Raw genomic sequence first — 13,485 nt, 5'->3', positions numbered from 1 at the left:
GCTAAATTGAGTGGAAAGTACAGAGATTTCCTACACACCCTTTGCCCGCCCTCCTATACATTTGCCCCAGCCCATACATGCACTGCCTCCCCCACTGTCAACGAGCCCCAATGGAGCAGTACGTTTGTTACAACTGATGAACCTATATTGACACCATTATTATCATCCAAAGTCCATAGTTTACATTAGGGTTCACTCTTGGTGTTGTACATTCTATGGGGTTAAACAAATGTGTGACATGTATCCACCATTACAGCATCACACAGAATATTTTCTGCCCTAAAAATCCTGTGCCCTTTTCAGCTCTCCCTCCTCGAACGTCTGGCAACCACTCGTCTTTTTATTAACTCCGTGGTTTTGCCTTTTCCAGATGTCACATAAGTAGAATCATATAGCCTGTAGTCTTTCCAACTGACTTATTTCACTTAGTTATATGCATTTAAAGTTCCTCCGTGTCTTTTCATGGCTTGGGAGCTCATTTCTTTTTGGCGGTGAACAATATCCCATCGTCTGGATGTATCACGGGTTATTTATCTATTCACCTCCTGAAGGACTTTGGTTGCTTCCAAGTTTTGGCAACTGCTATAACCCTCCATATGCAGGTTTTCGTCTGGCCATAAGTTTTCAACTCCTTTGAGTAAACGCGAAGATGTTTACTGGATGGTATGGTTAGATTATGGTTAGTTTTGTGAGAAACCATCAATCTGTCTTCCAAAGTAGCTGTACCATTTTTGCATCACCACCAGGAGTGAATGAAAGTTCCTATTGCTCTATATCCTTGCCACCATTTGCTGTTGTCAGTATTCTAGATTTGGGGGTTTCTAATAGGTGTATAGTGGAATCTCACTGTTCTTTTAACTTGCATTTCATTGGTGTTACATGATGTAGGGCATCTTTTCATATGTTCATCTGCCTTCTGTTCTGTGTCTGTTAAAATCTTTGGCTTATTTGTTAATCAGGTTGTTTTCTTATCATTGCATTTTAAGAGTTCTTTGTATAGGGATGCCTGGGTAGCTTAGTGGTTGAGCATCTGCCTCCAGCTCAAGGTGTGATTCTGGGGTCTCAGGATCAAATCCTGCATCGGGCTCCCCGCAGGGAGTCTGTTTATGTCTCTGCCTCTCTGTCTCATGAATAAATAATTTTTTTTAAAGAGAAAAAAATAAAAAAATAAAAAGAGAGAAAGAGAGAGTACTTTATATATTGCGGATAACAGTCCTTTATCAGGTATGTCTTCTGCAAATATTTTCACCCAGTCTGGCTTTTCATTCTCTTGACAATGTCCTTTGCAGAGCAAAAGTTTTTAACTTTAATGAAGTCTAGTTTATTGGTTCTTTCATGGATCATGACTTTGTTGTACCTAAAACATCATCACCATCTCCATGATCATCCAGATTTTCCCCTGTTATCTCCTAGGGGATTCACAGTTTTGCATTTTACATTTAGGTCTGGATTTATTTTTTTGCATATAGATACCCAGTTGTTCCAGCACCATTTGTTGAAAAGACTCTTTGCTCCATTGTATTACCTTTTCTCCTTGGTCAAGGAGTTGGCTGTTTTTATGTGAGTCTATTTCTGGGACTCTATTCTGCTCCATTGACGTATTTATCTATTCTTCACAAATACCACACTGGCTTGATTATTGTAGCTTTATAGGAGTCCTGAAGTTGGGTAGTGTCAATCCACTTGAGATAGGGAAAATGAAAAACTTCAGAGAAATCTGCTTTTTGCTCCTTTTCCTGCTTCTTCCCAGGACTTGCACCCCTACTTTTACAGGAGCCTCATAATCTAAACAGTGTATATCCTCCTTGTAAAGGACAAGAAGTTGATGATTTCTCTAGAATAGACAATATCAGGGGCACCTGGGTGGCTCAGTCAGTTAAGTGTCCGTCTTCAGCTCAGGTCATGATATCAAGGTCCTGGGATCGCAGCCCACTTCAGGCTCCCTGTTCAGTAGGTAGTCTGCTTCTCCCTCTGCTCCACTCCCCTCCTTGTGCTGCCCCCCGCAAAATAAATAAAAAATAAAAATCTTTTTAAAAAAATAGACAACATCTAAGGAAAGACCAAGTGAGAATGACACATCATATGTGTATTCCAGACCACAGGTGCTAAACATCGACACCAAGACACCCTGGCTCCAACTAGTTCCTGGTTGCATAAGAGGGCACATACACCAGACTACAATCCTCAGTAAAAACCCTAGACCCTGAGCAAAGATGAGACTCTCTCTCCTTTCCTTTGAGTTTTCCAGACACTCTGTCTATACCTGCACGCCCTCTATATCTTCAATAAATTCGCCTCTCACCTCCTGCTGGCTTGCATTTGATTTCTTCTCCATGCACCCAGGGACCCTCTTGGCCGGTCCTGTGAGATTCCCTCTGGATCCTCATACCTAGCCTGCCTACATCACTCTCACTTCATTCTTCTTCAATATGGAGTTGGCTATTCTTTTTGCTTCTACATACAAACTCTGTCAACATCTACAATAGAATTGTGGGATTTGACTGGGACTGGACTGAATCTATAGACCAAGTTGAAAAGAATGGACATCTTGACAATCTTGAGTTTCCCTATCCAAAAACATGAAACATCTCTCCATTTACTTCATTCTTCTTTAATATCTTTCATCAGGGGGTGCCTGGGTGGCTCAGCTGGTTAAGTGTCTGCCTTTGGCTGGGGTCCTAGGATCTAGCTCCAGGTCGGGCTCTGCTCAGTGGGGAGTCTATTTCTCCCTCTGCTCATCCCTCTGCTTGTGCTCTCTCTCAATCTCTCTCAAATAAATAAAATCTTTGAATAAAAAAAAAATCTTCATCAGCGTTTCATGGTTTTCCTCACATAGATCTTACATGATATACATTTTTAAAATGCAACTGAGGGGAGCCCTGCTGGCTCAGGGGTTTAGCGCCGCCTTCAGCCCAGGGTATGATCCTGGAGACCCGGGATCCAGTCTCACATAGGGCTCTCTGCATGGAGCCTGCTTCTCCCTCTGCCTGTGTCTCTGTCTCTCTCTCTCTGTGTCTCTCATGAATAAATAAATAAATAAAATCTTTTTTAAAAAATGCAACTGATGTGGGGCACCTGGGTGGTGACTCTTGTTTTTTGCTCGGGTCATGATCTCAGGGTCCTGGGATTGAGCCCCACATTCCTGCTCAGCATGGAGTCTGCTTGTCCTTCTCTCTCCCCCTCTGCCCCTCCCTAACTCTCTAAAATAAATAATCTTTAAAAAAAATAATAAAATGCAAGGACACCTGGGTGGCTCAGTGGTTGAGTGTCTACCTTTGGCTCAGGTCATGATACCAGGAGTCCTGGGATGGAGTCCGAATCAGGCTCCCTGCAGTAAGCCTGCTTCTCCCTCTGCCTATGTCTCTGCCTCTCTCTGTGTGTCTTTCATGAATAAATAAAATCTTTTTAAAATAATAAAATAAAAAAGAAAATGCAACCGATGTAACCACATGAGTTTGTCCATGTAATTGCTATCAGTCTTTGAGATCAGGGCCATAACTGTTTTTAAACATGGCCATGACAACATTTGCAGGTGTGGATATGAGAAATGCTCATGAAGAGGAAGAGAATCTGATGGGTTCTATTAGAATCTGGATTTCAGTCCCAGCTCATTCACTAACTTGTTGTATGACCTGTAGCAAAAGATTTCCCTTTCTAGGCCTTCATGAGGGGTTAGGTTAGACCAGTAGACCCCAAAACTGACCCAGGGTTCAACTCCCAAATATTTTTTCAATAGGTCTGGGGTGGGACCTGGAAAAATCTGTATTATTGGGATGTCTCAGTGGCTTAGCAGTTGAGCGTCTACCTTCAGCTCAGGGCCTGATCCCAGAGTCCTGGGATCAAGTCCCAGGTCGGGCTTCCTGCATGGAGCCTGCTTCTCCCTCTGCCTGTGTCTCTGCCTCTCTCTCTCTGTGTCTCTCATGAATAAATAAACAAAATCTAAAAGAAAAGAAAAGAGATCTGTATAATTAAAATCTTCCCTGGTGTTTCTGGTTTTTGGGATCCACAGACCTGTTTGGAGTAAAGGAGGTTCCCAATTTTTCACAATTCATGGTGCATCTAGTGTTTCTATAATTGTTTCATGACTCCCTAGGTCTACAGAAACACCCAACAGTTCTGTTCATTAAGTAGGTTAAGTCCAAACAAATTCAGTAAATATTTATGTCCTAAGAACTTAATGCCTGTCTGGCAACACACACCTTCTCAAAGCTTGGAATTAGGAATCATTTTCTGTTCCACATCAACTATACACAATACTTTTCATCACAACAACATCCATGACCTCAGCTTTGCAAAGATAGGATGTTATTCAAAGACATGTAATATGAGCTCACAGTGAAATTGCCTCAAGCCAGCAGTTTTGTGCAGTACCAGACAGATGTCACTTGTGTGATGGGCTGAATTGCATCCCAACTCCTTTAAATTTGTATGTTAAAACTCTAACCCTAATACCTCAGACTGTGACTGTATTTGGAGACAGGGCCATTAAAGATATAATTAAGGTCAAATGAGGTCATGTAGGTGGGCCCTAACCCAGTATGACTGGGATCCTTATAAAAAGAGATTAGGACACAAACATGTGCACACACAGATGAAAGACCATATTGGGACACAGCAAGAAGGTGGCATCTGCAAGCCCATGAGAGAGGGCTTAGAACAAAGAAAACCTGCCAATGCTTTAATCGTAGACTTCTGGCCTCCAGAACTGTGAGAAAATTAATTTCTGCTGTTTAGGCCACACAGTCTGTGGTATTTTGTTATAATAGCCTGGCAAACTAACACACTTGGTCAGCTAGCAAATTTTCATTCAACATAATAAATATAAATAAACATTTCTGCCCTAATGACACACCTGATTCTTTGCTTCAGCAGATATCAATTAGCATTCAGGAGAGGTGCCTGAGGCCACAGATTTAGGCAACCAGCTGGAGGTGGCATGGCATCTAGGTGAAAGCCAATCAAACACTGGAGAAGGATAGTAGTAATGGAAATGCAGAAAAGTAGGCATATGGGGATATGTTTAGTGGTGAGAAGTAGTTCTGCTTCAAGATTTGCAGATGTGGTGGGGGCACCTGTATGGTCCAGTTGGTTAAACATCTGCCTTCAGCTCAAGTCTTGATCCCAGAGTCCCAGGATCAAGCCCTACATTGGGCTCCCTGCTCAGCGGTGAATCTGCTTCTCCCTCTGCCCCTCACCCGACTCATGCTCTTTCTTTCTTTCTTTTTTTTTTTTTTTAAGATTTTATTTACTTATTCATAGGAGACAGAAAGAGAGAGAGGCAGAGACACAGGCAGAGGGAGAAGCAGGCTCCATGCAGGGAGCCTGACGTGGGACTCGATCCCAGGTCTCCAGGATCACGCCCTGGACTGAAGGTGGTACTAAACCACTGAGCCACCAGGGCTGCCCTCTCTCTCTCTCTCTCAATAAAATCTTAAAAAATAATAATGATAATAGGGATTTGCAAATGGAATATGAGTGGCAGAGAGCAGAATCAAGGATAATTCCTAACTTTTTGTTAATAATATAGTTATATTTCTATTGTGACTACAATCTTTCATCCCATGATTTTTATTAAAAACCTACAAAATGCCATGCTATGTCCAAGGTGGTGGGATGCAGAGGTGGGAAAGATAAGGTGCCTGCTTCCACTTAATTAAGAGTGTGGATGTTGTTTTTCACAGAACTAGAACAAATAATACTAAAATTTGTATGGAACTACAAAAGACCCTGAATAGACCAGCAATCTGTAGAAAGAGTGCAAACTAGAGGTATGACAATCCCAGGTTTCAAGATATACTACAAATCTGTAGTAATTAAAACAGTATGGAACTGGCACAAAAATAGACACACAGATCAATGGAAAAGAATAGAGAGCACATGGGCACTGGGCTGGCTCAGTCAGTGGAGCGTGGGACTCTTGATCTCAAGGTTGTGAGTTCAAGTCCCACGTGTGTACAGATTAAACAAAATTTTCTTTTTTTTAAAGAGTCACGTGTCCTACCAACTGAGCCAGCCAGGTGCCCTTGATTCATATATACATACATATAAACTTTTTAAGATTTTATGTATTTATTTGAGATAGCAAACACGAGCAGAGGGAGGGGCACAGAGAGAGGGAGAAAGAATCTCAATCAGACCCTGCACTGAGCAGGGAGCCGGACACAGGGCTCTATCCCACAAGAATGAGTTGAAATCAAGAGTCGAATACTTAACCGACTGAGCCACCCAGGCGCCCACCTTGATTTAATTTTAAAAAGATCAATCAGCAGACACCTGGGTGGCTCAGCGATTGAGCATCTGTCTTCGGCCCAGGGCATGATTTGGCATCCTGGGATCAAGTCCCACATCGGGCTCCCTGCATGGAGCCTGCTTCTCCCTCTGCCTGTGTCTCTGCCTCTCTCTCTGTGTCTCTCATGAATAAATAAATAAAATCTTAGAAAAATAAATAAATAAATAAATAAATAAATAAATAAATAAATAAATAAATAAAAAGATCAATCAGGCTATTATGTAAAGAATAGGTTTTAGGTTGGCAAGTGAGGACGCTGGGGAGATAGGTGTCTATGGTAGGACCGCAGGCAGAAACTGATGTTGAATCATCTGGGGTGGTAGGTGAAGGAGGTGAGAGGACAAGTTTGGGATGTGTCTTAGCTACACATCAACTAGACTGGTACTTTATATGGCAAGTTCTGCTGTACAAAGATCTGGATAGTCACAGGTGTTTAGGTTTGCAATATAGACTTAGATTTGCAGCCTTAAGGCATTAGATTCAGACAGATGTGGATGTGAACTCTGGCTCTATCGCTTAGTCACTGTGTGACCTTGAATAAATCATCTTCACAGCTTCCTACCCTGTAAAATAGGGATAATACTGTTTATCTCAAAGGGTAAATAAGTTAATGTGTGCAGAGCCCCTCGCACAGAATCTGGCCCCAGAGGATGAGCTCAGTGGGTAATAGCTGTTAGCATTTTTATCAGTTACTGGACACTTCCACATTCATTCCAATTAACTAACTGCAATAGTTCTTTTCCTGGCCTCCCTATTTCCAGTCCCACCTGCTCCAATCCCTCGTCAACTCCGCTGCAGGATTTCACCCAAAGCAAAGACCCATCATATCATTTCCCTTTCAAACACTGTAGTGGCTCCTACTGCCCACAGATTAAAACTCAAATGTCTTAGAATAATATCCAAAGGCCCTTCAAACTCAGAACCTTGCCTGCTCACCTACCCAGCCCCTTCCCACAGCCTAGCTTATAGCCTTATCAGAATTTCCACTGATGTTTTTTCATAAATAACACCTAATTGGTCCAACTGTCAGATCGATGGTTAGTCCCGTCAATCACTATGTGTGCATCTATAACAGGAAACCAATGGCATTTTCAGATCTGTCATTGGTAGAAGAAAATGCTCTTAAAATTCAGTTTGCCATCTAAGTCCCATATTTTGCTTTCCACCACTCTTTGGGAGATGTCAGGATTGTATTATAGGAATTGCTACTGTTGGTATCCCCACAACACCCATCATATTTAGAAAGGGTTGGGGGTGTGTGTAACATCCCCATGGATTTACAAATGCTTATCTCCTGTCCTTTAAGAGGCCATGGGCTATTTTCTTGGAAGGCTTGCTAATTGATTTCAAGGTGATCAGCTGAAATGAACAAAAGGGATGGTCAGTTGTCATGAGGATTCAATAAAATACTCAAAAGCACCTAGTGTAAGATGTTTGTTAAATAATTGTCGACTCTGCGACAGGACTGGTTTACTTCCTAAGCTTAAGTCTCAGTTCTAAAAAAGTTAAGAATGCCTCCTGCCTTTTAAGTTTGTTGTGAGGATAAAGGAGGTTACAGGATAAATGAAAACATCTAGGCCAGAAAACACCTGGCACACATCACAGACATTAGGAAACATATGGCCCATGGAGACTAAAAAAATAGCATCTCTCAGGGTACTCATCAGTGCTTGTGGTGACAAACTGCCATCTGTGTAGACCTCTCTCCATGTATTAAATATGTTCTCCGAAAATGGGCATTTGATAAGCACCTGCCAATTACCTCTGTACACACAGAAATGGTTGGCCAAATTAACTGCCATTATTTCATAAATAAACAATTTAGATTCCCTTAACTGATACTTCGAAATCCCTACTTACATTTCTCACGTTCGTTCCAATAATTTGCTAGGAGGTGGACCTGCCAATAGGAAGGACAAAATTATTATTATTTATCGCCAATGCCCTCAAAATAATTGTTATTCAGAAAACCCAAAACAGTTGGAATTTTCAGAATCCAAACAACTCCCCAACCAATTCCCTCTCCGTTTTGACTCCTCCTGAAGGACTCCCCGTAACCCAGCCCATGCCAGAAAGAAACATTAAAAATAATAGTAATAGCTCCATCATGGTGACTTGGGTTGCTGGGATAGAGTTGTTGGTAGTTGGGAAGGGCAAGCAGATGCAGCACAAGTATTATTCCAGACTAGTGGATGAGGTCACAGGATGTTTAAGTTTCTGAGCTTTATGTTCATCCAAGGAGTTATCCTGAAAAAAAAACCTCTGATTTATTCAATAGTAACGCTCTGTCACTGCTCCTCCCTCATCTAAAGAAACTCTCTAGGACCCAATTTCTTCATCCGTCCAGGGAGGCTAATAAAAAAGCTTACTTGGTGAGTTAATTGGGAGGCATTATCTATGACAACGTAACTGAAAGTGCTTTACGCGCTGCAAAGCACTACTTACATATTAGTTATTAGTTTTCCTAAGTCCAGCCATTTTTACCGAGGAGGAAAAGTGTGGCCTATAAAAAAATAAAATAAAAAAATCAAAGGTCTTCCTAAGGGCGATGAGGGCAGAGCTCGCTAGTCACTGCCACTCATCAAACCCTTCCCGGTTTTCAAATCCTGGTTCGAATACTCATTTTCCTCAGCCCGGCCGAGAGCCAAAGGTCCGGGTTCGTATCCCGGCTCTGCGTCTTCCACATCCCAGGACACAGGCTGGCGCCCTGCGCGCTTCGGCTGCCACCGGGGAGGAAGGGCTGGTGGCCGCGCCCGGCCAGCCCGGGGCTTAATAATGGCAGTTGCCCTCCGCCTGCCCGGTGTCACTCTTTCTCCCGTTTCCCCCTCGCACGCGGGTTGCAATCAAGCCCGGACGCTCGGGGGCCGCCAGGGCCAGCGCCGCGCCACCTGCTCCGGCGGAGCGCGGCCCCGCACCTCCGAGGTCCTGAGACAAAGGGGGGAGGGGCCTCGCCCCCCGCCCCCCGCCCCGCGCCCGCGGCCGCCCCGACCCCCCTCCCGCAGCCCGCGCCCCGCTCCTCCCGGCTCCCGCCCGGCTCGCTCGGGCAAGGGCCCCGGGGGCGGCGGGGCGGCCGCGCGCCGGAGGGGGGCGGGGCTGCCGGCGGTTGGCGCTCGGGCCCCGGGCGCGCTCCCGGCCACGTGGCCGCGGGCCGCGCCCCTCTCCGCGGGGAGTCGGCTGGGCGGGCGCCACCAGCGCTTCTCCGCTCCTCCTGCAGCTGCACGGCCCGCCGAGCGCCGGGCGGCGGGAGCTACCCTCAGTGGGCCCATTCTGCAGACGAGGCGAACTGAGGCCTGCCCACAGTACCACCGGTCGCAGGCCGGCGTCAAAGCGGTTGGCGCCGTGCGGGCCTGAGGTCGGGCCCCGCAGAAAGCGTTGGGCGTCTTTCCTTTAGATCACAGTGGCACGGAAGCCCTATGAGGGCAGGAACTGTGACGTCCTCCCTGTCCCCTCCCCCAAAGGTCTTGTAAAATAATTGCAGGAAAGGCCAGGCAGAAGGGGGGCGGGGGTGGAAAAGAGCACCCAGCCTGCAAGCCAGTGATGCAGGGGAGTTAATCCCACCAGTGTATGGGATTGGGTAAGAGAGGAGACCAGCTAGGAGGCTTCAGTGGAATCCAGGGGAGGGATGATGGTGGCCTGGATTTAAGTGGTGGCAGTGGGCCAGAAAGAAGGGAAAATATTTGACATAGGTTTTGGAGAATTAATGGGATTTGCTGACAGATTGAAAGGACAGATGGAGAGGGAGGAATGAAGAAGTTCTAGTGGTTTAGTAGTGCTGTGTACTGAAATGGGGGAAACTAGAAGAGAAATAGGTATGGGGTAATGGAATAAAGTGTTCTGTCTTGTGGTTTATGATGCAATGTCCAGTTGTCATCTATAAACATGGGTATATGGGTCTGGAGCTCAGATTTGACAAACACATGGGCTGGGGATGTGAATTTGGGGCATATAAATGGTATTTACCGCACTAAAAATAAAAGACCTCACTTATGATGGGAAGTAAAGAGGAAAAAAAGCAGGCCTAGGGCAGAACCCTAGAGAATGCAGATACTCCGGGTTCTGGTAGAGGAGGAAAGCCCTGCAAGGGGGAGACAACTGGCCAGAGAGGCAGGAGGAAGACCAAAGGGATCTCAAGAAAGGATAGCATTTCAGGAAGGATGGAATGATGGGTTGTATCAGATGCTGCTGAGAGAAGAGAGGTGTGTGGCTGTACATCCAAGGAGTTGTATGTGAACTTGACAAGGCAGTTTTGGTGGAGCGTGGGGACAGATGGAGAAGCAGAAGTGGAAGTAGTATGTGCAGACAAGTCTTTCAAAAGATTGGGGGTGGAATAGCACAATGAGGGGGACAGAAGGTGGGTTCAAGGGATTTATGTGTATAGTTTGGGTGACACAAAAGCACATTCCTGTTGCTACTGGGAATGACCCCATAGAGAAGGAGAGATGAATGACCCCAGAGAGAGAGAGACAGAGAGAGTGAGAGTGACTCTCAGAAGGGAGGCCCTGAAAAGAGAGGGGTATACGAAGTCCATGTACAAAGGCGCAACTCATACCAGCCAAAAAGGATACCTGTGCTACAGCATGAGATGCAGGCCCAGGAGCTCTGTGCCAGAAGGAATGGCCACATGGTTCCGGTGGCCACTGGCCATGGTTCCGGTTGCTTAGCAACCTGTGTTTAGTAAGATGTTTCAACTGAATTCCTAATTAACGGTCATTTCAACTTATGCTAACGGCTCCTGTCCCAGGGGTCCTCACTCTGCTTCTTTCCCTCTCCCAAAGTCTGGTACTTCTGACTCTTTTGCTGAAATGCTCTGAAACTGGAAAGCTCAAATTTCTACTTTCTTGAACTGTTGATAATATGTATGCATGAGGATGTGAAACTTGGGGACTCTCACTCAGTCTTAAAGGGAGGATGCCAAAGAATGCAGGGTATAGATCTCCGGTTCAGAGCCCTCCAATGACCTCCAACCGCCTTCTTGGCCTCTTCCCTCTTCCCTCTTCAGGCATCTCAGGCTAAGCAGAATCCTTAATACCTTCTATTCAGCCACCCAACCTCATCCATCCTACAGTTTTTAACTATTAGAGAACATGCTCCCAGCACCTACCCATTTGACATGTCTTCCCAAAGTCATTCTGGATTCCTCACTCTACCCACTCTGTACAATTAATTACAGCCTTCAACACACTTCTCAAAAATTCTACTTTTCTGCATGCCCTCTGAGTCTGCCCTGGTCCAAGCCACAATTATCCTTCATCCGGATCATTACAAGAGATCTCTAACTGCTGCTTCTCTCAACCCACCTCCAATCCATTCTTCACCCTGCAGCCAGAGTGTGATCTTTTAAAGCATAATCAAATCAATTCACTTATCCTGCTTAAAACCTTCAAAGGTTTCCCATTCTTCCATTCTCCTATTAACTGGAGCTGTTTGCCATCCTCCCTAACTCTGTGTCGCTGGAATTCCTTTCCCCCAGCAACCTTCCTACCCTAACTGGCTACTTCTCATCCCCTTCTAGGTGCTCTCTTCCCTACTCCATCACAGCACCCTGCCAAGTGCCTTCTCAGCTGAACCAGACGAGATCGGGAGCGTTCAGGGTGGTATGGCCGTAGACTTCTCAGCTGAACCAGATGTCTCCCTGTCAGAGGCAGTGAACTCCATGTGGATGGACAAGAGATGTTCACCTGTGTCTCCCCAGAGCCCAGTACTGTCTGGCAGGCAGTAAATACATACTTGAGGATTAGCATGACTTGATATAAGCAGATTCCCTGCAAGTGAGGTTTATGGTTGTACTTTTTTTTTTAAGTACTCTCTATGCCCAACATGCAGCTTGAACTCATGACCCCAAGGTCAAGTTGCATGCTCTACTGACTGTACCACCCAGGTGTCCCATGGTTGTATTTTTATAAATATTAATAAAAGAGGGATCCCTGGGTGGCGCAGCGGTTTGGCGCCTGCCTTTGGCCCAGGGCGCGATCCTGGAGACCCCGGATCGAATCCCACGTCAGGCTCCCGGTGCATGGAGCCTGCTTCTCCCTCTGCCTGTGTCTCTGCCTCTCTCTCTCTCTCTCTATGTGACTATCATAAATAAATAAAATTAAAAAAAAAAATTTTTTTTAAAAAAAAAATAAAATAAAAGATCAAGCAACTCATAAAGGGGATTCTTCTTGGCTGTTTTAATCTTCTAGTTGCTGTCCTTCTAGTGTCCAATAGGATGATGACTACCATTGACTGTGCCCAATATGTGGCAGGAACTGCACGTTTCTTACTTCTAATTCTTTTTTTTTTAAGATTTTGTTTATTCATTTGAGAGAGAGAGAGAACACAAGTGTGGGGGGACAGAGGGAGAAGGAGAACCAGACCCCCCACTGAGCAGGGACCTCAACACGGGGGCTCGATTCCAGGACCTTGAGATCATGACCTGTGCCGAAGGCAGACGCCCAGCCAACTGAGCCACCCAGGTGCCCTCTTACTTCTAATTCTTATAAAACCCAATGAGGCAACCCTGTTATTTCTACTGTACAAAGTAAAACCTACACTCTTTATCATGCTTGATGTTGAGTCTTGTTTATTCCATATTCCATTTGGAATAATGAAAATTTTCAAGTTGAATGAAAGTAACAATCCAGTTTACTTGATGAAGAAGGTGAAGCCCGGAGAAGGAAAGCCCAAGTCTCCTCATGAAGGTACTGGGCCTAGAACCCTGCTGGTGGTAAAACAAAACAGTTCACACACACACAAAGCAAAAACAAAAAAAACAAAAAACGAAAAACCCACAAACAGTTCACAAGAGTCAGAGGAGCAAGCTACCTAATCCAGCACTCTGACTTTAAGAAGGTTGGAATCCTTAGACTTATTATCTATCTCTTTAGCACCTAGTAGATGCTAGGCTCTGTTCTTGGCTCGGGAAAAAGAGTAGAGAACAAGACAAAGTCCCTGCCCTTATGGGGCTTACATTCCAGTGGTGCGAGATAGACAATAAAGAAATAGACAAGTGAAGAAGATAATTTCAGACAGGAACAAGTATTATAAAGAACTGTAAATTGGGTGAAGGGATACTGAGTGAGGGGAAAGAAAAGCTATTCTAAATAAAGTTCTGAGGAGGTGACTTTGAACTGAAATTTGAGAAATGAAGAACCATCTCTGAGAAAAGCCACAGAAAGAATGCCCCACAAAGAGCATCAAGTGCAAAGGCGTTGAGG

General features: G+C 44.9%; 1 long non-coding RNA gene across 7 annotated transcripts in view; it reads right to left on the bottom strand.

The window, feature by feature from the left end:
* The window catches only part of LOC112667241 (uncharacterized), a 74,959-nt gene extending 65,697 nt beyond the window's left edge, over nt 1-9,262 (bottom strand). Inside the window, exons 1-3 of one of the 7 annotated variants that reach the window (XR_007413743.1) lie at nt 8,735-9,249; nt 8,150-8,189; nt 7,571-7,648 (exon numbers count right to left, since the gene is read on the bottom strand). This is a non-coding gene — a long non-coding RNA (uncharacterized LOC112667241). Of the gene's footprint in view, nt 1-7,570; nt 7,649-8,149; nt 8,190-8,734 lie in introns of all 7 variants that reach the window. The other 6 variants (XR_007413741.1, XR_007413744.1, XR_004803399.2 and 3 more) reach the window with 6 other exon arrangements.
* Between the last annotated feature and the right edge of the window lie 4,223 nt (nt 9,263-13,485).

Source organism: Canis lupus, chromosome 10, assembly GCF_003254725.2.
Source record: "Canis lupus dingo isolate Sandy chromosome 10, ASM325472v2, whole genome shotgun sequence".
Lineage (NCBI taxonomy): Eukaryota > Metazoa > Chordata > Mammalia > Carnivora > Canidae > Canis > Canis lupus.
The sequence above is the reverse complement of the archived record's forward strand: the minus strand, read 5'-3'. Positions and strand labels throughout refer to the sequence as shown.